The sequence below is a fragment of the Canis lupus genome, chromosome 14, assembly GCF_011100685.1.
Source record: "Canis lupus familiaris isolate Mischka breed German Shepherd chromosome 14, alternate assembly UU_Cfam_GSD_1.0, whole genome shotgun sequence".
Taxonomy (NCBI): Eukaryota; Metazoa; Chordata; class Mammalia; order Carnivora; family Canidae; genus Canis; species Canis lupus.
In genome coordinates, this window is record NC_049235.1 from 19,890,625 (window position 1) to 19,898,065 (window position 7,441).

Sequence of the window (7,441 nt, forward strand, 5' to 3'; positions counted from 1 at the left end):
TTAATAACTATATACTAAAACAAACAAGTAGATTATAGTGAAGTTGCCTCTCACGTAGGAGATTGGTTTTTAAATCACGATGAAAAAAATCTCATATAATTAACATTACCCTTGAAAACCTCCAGGTTGGATAGCAAATACCGTAACTGCATCATAGATTTCCTTTTAGCATTAGAATAGGTAAGTGTGTCTGTGGCTGAGCATCAAAGCAGCTGGTCTGAGTTTAGATCATGTTGTAGGAAAAATATGCATTCTTACCACTGGAGTCATGGTCCCTGCACAAAAATGCATATACCATAAGAGACACACAGGAATTGAGACGCAGAGACTAGGAACAGCAAATTTCTATCACTCATCTCATGCTTATTCTAGGGCATATACTCATGAACAAAATGAAGGGGAATATTTTAAAAATCTATTTAAATTCTTGTCTTCTCACAGGCACACAGAGTAAAATTCACATAAGTTCAATGTGTGTAGTGATTATCTGTATAAATCATTATCTACATGTCTAGTCTGCTTTAAAATTTTCATTTTATACAGATATGCATACAAGATCCAGACAGAGTATATGCAAAAATTGAATAGCCATCATCTCTACTGAGATTATGGGTATTGTTCGAGCTTTTACCTCTTATTTTTCTGTATTAAAAAAAAAATTTTAAACGAACATTTATTGCTTTCATTATCAGAAAAAAATAGTGACTACTTTTAAATGGCACTCACAAAACATAGATGATATCTTTAAAACCAAGCCTTATTTTTTTTTCAAATGCTTAACAGTATATAGTATTTGGTATGCAATCTCCATATCAAAAGAACAAGCACTTGGTTAAGCAAACTGCTGCAAAACACGATAGAAACATGAGAACACATGCATAGTGCAGGAAGTCTCAATCAACAGAATTCTATTAGTCTACCTCGGTAAAGCAGTGTTATTAGGGACTACTCAAAAGAACACAGAAACAGCCTCCTTATATTGAACTGGACATTAAAATGTACTTGTCAAAAGAAAAAAGAAGGTTCTATCTAGATATGGATTATGTAAATATACATACAGAGTCTATAGTAAATTACATTAGGAGATGCCTTCTGAGCTTCCCTGAATTCCTACCCTTTATGCACTTGCCTAAAATTTCATTAAAATACCTATTACAGCAATACACTCTCTGCTCCATTCATAAAAAATGCATAGACATACTCATGTAATAAAGGAAATTTCTCACTGAAACACATATATCACTCTAGTAAGTCTGTTTTAGTGATTGGAAAAAATAAATGTCTCATATGAGAAGGATTTAAAAGACAGGTCAGTTAAAATAGTTCTTCGATTGTGTAAAATTACTGGTGGTTGATCCATTGTGTCAGATGTGAAATGAGATTAAATTGTAAGAGTCAGTTTTAAATTCTCAGCATTAAACTGAATTAATAAATTGAGCAAAGACATGGTTCAAGTAGGATTGAAAGGTTCTGCTAAAACCAGACTGTTTAGATCCATTAGCAACACAGCTACAAAGAAAGAATATCTTATCAGAAAGGAGTGTAGGCTGTGGAAAATTAATAGAGAGTGCTAGACCCAATCTTGGTGTAGAATTACATGGAAGGGATTAGGAAGTGAGGGGAAGGTAATTAAGTAGAAAGAACAGCCGGAAAGAACTGAAAAGCGAAAGATCAGATGGTCTGAGGTTGAGCCCCTCACCATCTGTTGGCAATCATCAAAATTTATTTGATCTTATTGTGTATTTACTTTGTAAAAGGAGGGAAAAAAACCCTCATTCTAATGAATGAATAGGTGGGATACAAGGTGAATGCCCATTATAACAGAGCTCATTATTACTGGGAGTAAAATCATTGCCATTGCAACATAACAGATACAATTAATGCAATCTAATTGTTCCATCTTTGTTCATGTCTCTGACATCAGCTTCACAAAAAGGTTCTTATGCTTTCCTGGCCTTTTGTGATTTAGTTGGAGAGCTTTGTCTGTAATTTTACTGTCATTGTTTATTGTATGTCTGTCTATACAATTTGCTCTTGTAAAATTTCTGAGTGCATGTATCCATTAGCAAAGTAGGTCAACCAGCCACTTATGTTTCCCCCTTCTAATCACCATCAACACCTGTGATTTCAATATCAGCTAAGGGTGTTAACTATCCACCCAGCTACACAAAGAAGAAAACTCAATCCTTTCCTCAACTTTACCTCTGGCCCCCATATTCACTCAACTACCAGATCCTTCTGAATGTTTTTCCTATATGCTTTCCCTTTCAAATATTTTGGTGGCTTCCTCCCATCTTTGTCACCCTGTACTGCAACTGTAGGCTTCCGTGGTCTTTCACCTTCACTGTTACCTGCCTCTCTTCCTGTCCCCTTCAGATTCACCTGCCATCACACAGAGAAAACACAAATCTGACCTTTCAATCTCCTGTTAAAAGATTTCTGTTTCCACACCACTTACAGGATAAAGTCAAAAGGCATCTGTGTGGTATATGAAACCCTTCACTATGGTGTCCCCTGACAATTTCACCTCTCTAGCTCTGCTTCCCCATCTCACCGTTTATACCCTTTAGCAAAACCGGAGTGATTTATAAAGCAACTACTAATAAATAATTAAGCAATTTTTATTATAATCAACTCATGACATGCCTCAGGGATGAGTATTTTCATTCATTTTTTACACCTGTGCCATGCATTACTATTTTAAAATTAGCTGCTTGGGTTTTAGAGTGCAAGCCTTGCAAGTAAGACAGAACAGACTACACAGCCAGCTGTCACACAGGAGCATCTGTACAGGAGGTCTCAGCACACCTCAGCCAAGACTAGCAGATACATCATGTATCTCTGGACACATTAGTATTGCCCACCAGTCGAGCAGTGTGCAGCTACACAGGAGAGCTGTATATTTTCCTTTATTAAAAAATGATTGAAACAGTGTCGTTCTTTGTCTAGTATCATCTTTCACGTATCTAGCAACACACTTTTAACATGCCGGATATTTGAAAGCTTTATCAAAAAAGGCTGGCTGCCTCAAATCAAGGGTTTTATTTAATTTAGCTCTAAAGTTGCTGGAGGAAAATAAATTGATGTCAGTTTTTAATTTTAACATCACATTTGCATTGCAGATGGACTATTTAACAGTTCACATAATCAATAAAATCACTGCTGACGCACAGGATGTATTAATGAGAGATTCTAATATCTGAGTAAGTGTTTTCCTTCTGAAAAGTCAAATCGTGTTTGTTTGGTTGCTTAAGTTTGTGAATTATAAGAAGTCACCTTCTTTCAATCGAAAAATAGCTAAATGTTTCCTCAAGATACTTGACTCCTTGCACATGATAGGGATTAACATTATCTTGATCAGTAAAAATATTCTACCCTATTCCCCCACCCTAGAAAAGAATGTGCAGATCCAAATTTGTGTAAACTGGTTTAAAATGCTGATTCATTACCATGCCGAATGCCAGTGAAGAAATATTTTGAAACGTCTTCTGTATTCTACATATCTACAAATGGGGTGAAATAAACATTAGACTAGTAAAAAGTGACACTACGTTTTTAAACACAAAATTTTCCTTTCAGAAAGAAAAGATGAGAATTGTTTCTATTTTGTTATTGAGCAGCAGTTTTATATATCAACAACTTCTTTGAAGAATCAACACCATAGACTGCACATATTTAAAGTATACAGTTCAATGTATATATTTGATATACATGTATAGACTATCATTTCTAGTTAAAAAGCCAGAAAAATAAAGAAGAAAACTATCAACTATATTCATAGTACTGTAATCACCATAAACCTTTAAAACATTGCCTTACCAAGTTTTAAAAACTTTATCATATATACGTATGAACAAAATAGGTACACTTTGACTTCTATCAAACTGTGAACAAACTGCATATACTGCATATACTTTTCCTCTTTTAACTATTAGGTTTTCATGAATATTTTCCATGACTTTAGTTAAATACAATGTACATTTTTTGTTTATCAGTAGTAAAATAATTACAAAATGAATAATGAAGGCAATAGCCATATTCCTATAGCCATAGAAATATAAACAAAATAATAACTATACAAAGAATATTATTAAACTCTAAAACAATTTTAATCTACTTAGATGAATTACAAATGTAAATATGCATATATACACATACACTTTTTTTATTAATTAGTAATCAAACTACATGTATTATTTCATACTCAAATGAATTTTAATGAGCATATTGTATATTTGTAAATTTTTGTTGCCAAAAGTTAAAAAGTACAGACATGCATGAGGAAGGATATTATCACCAATAACTCTAGTAATACAAAAAATCACTACTAAAACTTTGGAATAACATTTTTCTGGAGAGATGTAGATAAACTGAATTATTACTTAAACCCTATTTGTAATCTAAATTTGATATGGGCATTTTTCCTTGTTACTAAATATCTTTTAAGTAATAATTTTAAGTAGCAAAGTAGCTCTGTAATATGGAGTACTTTTGACAACATTAGTATTTTTAAAATCTTGGCCAATATAGCTAAATCTTTCATTTAAAAAAAAAGTGCAATCCTTTGATTAGTAATGAACTTTAACTTTTTTTTTCAAATGCTCATAAGCTTTTTAAAAAATATTCATTTTGTCAGTTCTATATGCTAGATGTTTTTTCGCAGCTTCTCCTTTGTTTTTATGGTAATATTCTTACACAGAAGTTTTCAATATTCTCCTTTACAATTTTTCCTTTGCATTTTTGCTTAGCTTAAATATTCATTTCTGGATTTTAAAATCTATTTTATTTTATGTTTTTAATTTTCACATGTGGAATTTATTTGGTAAATGATGTGAGGTAACCAAGCATCCTTACACATGAAGTTGAAATGGCATCTTTATCACATAATAAATTCTTATGTATGCATTTGAATTTAAAATTTGTGCTAGTGGAGTGATGAAAGCTGCAGTTCAATCTCAGAGCTTTTGTTCCTTTTGTATCTGTTTAGTTAAATGTGGCATTGATTTAGGGCGGTGCTTTTTTTTTAACACTCCATAAAGTGCTGTTATTGAAGACTTACATTTCGATTTATATACACACATATACTTATTTTTCCTCTTCAGATTTAGATTTTCTTTAAAGCAATACAAGCTTTCTGCAGAAAAAAAAAACTTTAAATGAAAGTGTAAGGAAGCAATAAAAATTAGTTTAATCCCTCTTAATCTTAGTATTCAGCAGCGACCACTGATAACACTTTGGCATAATTAATTCTAAGCTTTTTTTTTTCACCTCTCCACATTGTAGAGGCTACAAAAGATGTAAATAAAGGTTTCTAAATGGTTTATAACAATGACTTATTCTTCAGATGAAGCTTTAAATTGTTTCATAATAATGAAATTCTTTATTCTTCTAATGGAGTTTGAAATATATATTTTTAAAGAACCTACATGTAGGAGTTCATACTCTGAAACAGAAAACAAGTGTTTTCTTAACTGGTGAAAATGAAAATTCTCTATTTCACCAGTGGGTGGCACTCTCAACATATACCCGGTTTGGTGTTATCAATGGAACCCATTCACGCAAAGGGGAAAACTAACCTAAAATGTCTGACAAACATAACTCCAGCAGCTGTTGTTGCCCTTCAGTTGTTGTGATTTAAAAAAGAAAACGAGTAACCTGCAGAAATAATCACAAGTAAGAACATTACACAACATGGAACAAAATTACCTTGGCTTAATGTGGGCTCAGTGAAAATAAAAGCTATGTGTTAAAATATTATTCCTTATGTGCCTCTAGAGAACACAGCGTTTTAAATATTTCCAGATAGGACTAAGGGTTTACATCAAACAAACATCCTACGATTACAGGAATTACAACTATTGCTGAAAAAAAAAAAACAGAACAGAACAAAAAGTAATGGAGAATACTATTGTGATGGGAAAATAGCAAATTTGAATTATTGGCAAAACATCCAAACGCGTAGTTGAGCCACCATTAGAGTTAAAGGCAGTTAGGATGGTAGAAGGCTTATAAGGGCAGGAGAATACACATGGGGATGAACTTGTAAGTAACAGCCAGAAATTGCACTTATCTCAGATTTTAGAAACAAAAATGAACAGAAAATCAAGGTAATTGGTGTTTTTAAGTGCAAAAGTCAATGATCCCACACATCAGCTCATGAAAGAAAACAGTTCTTGGTAGTTTCACTGAGAGCTTGGACCAAAACATTTAGATACTTAGTCTCCAAGCCAAATAGAGTATAAATGTGGCATTTTTTTTATTTTGTAGAAAAACCCATATTCTTTTTTTGCATTAATAATTTTAAAAAAAACTAAACAGCACAGTCACTTGAGAGACAGAGAAAGAATCTTCAACGTGCCAGGCAGTCTAAAATTGAGAGTAGGGCTATGCTACAAAGCTGTAGAATTTGTCTTCAAACCAAGTACATGCTCTCAAAAAGATAAAGCTTCAAATATAGTCTGTCCAACCCAGTTCCCTCTTACTGACCATGAATCCAGACCCGTTGGCTATCCACAGTCTGTTAGTTCCAATTTCCCACCTGTTTCTACTCTGGTGCTTTAGAATCTTCTGAGCCTGGGGGAGCAGGGCACAGTGAGAGTTTGACTCATGCTGAGCCCCCTCCAACCTCCCCAACCCCACCCCCAACCCCAACCCCTCCCACCCCCCACCCCCCCACCCCCAGGCAAACTGGTTTTGCTCCCTCTGTAAAGACTGAGGAGCCTCTAGGGAGCACTATTTGGGTGGGGGGGAGGGAAGGACAATAAAACTGACCTAGAAATAAAGCCATAGTGACTGCAAGAGTAAGGGCTTCTAAAGTGTAGTGACTCTTGATGTCAACTATCTCCAACCCAGCCTCAGGGATTTGTATTAAAAATTGACTATAAATAGAAATCTAAAAACTGCAAACCCCTCCACTAGCATCTAACCCCAAAGAAAGAGACAATCTTATCCCCCATCTCATCCAGTGCTTTCAAACATTTCTCATCTAGAAATTGCTAGACCACCCCTCTACTTGCTTCTCGTGACCAATGTCATTCTCAGGGTGTAGATTCCCATAATTAAAATAAATATCCTAGCAATGCAGAATAAAGCAGGGCATCTGTAAACTGGACCCTTTTTCTGCATTAATGGAATACAATATTCCTTTCGCTTTTTTAGTATTGACTCAGAGCTTTGAATAAATATTTATCAGAGGTCAGTTTAATGTGAACAGCACTATAATAGGGAGTCTGCTATCTTAAACACTAGGAGAACCATATTCAGCACTCCAGCAGGGATTAAAGTCACCTCAATAGATGGTGATAGATGAATTAATGCATGATCGAGTGCCAAAATGAGCATGGCAGATTCCAAGAGCCTTAGTAGTTCAGAGTCAAGGAGTAGTTATGGCAGACAGGACTTAACAGCTAATGTTCATGGAGTGTTTATTTGGTGCCAGGCT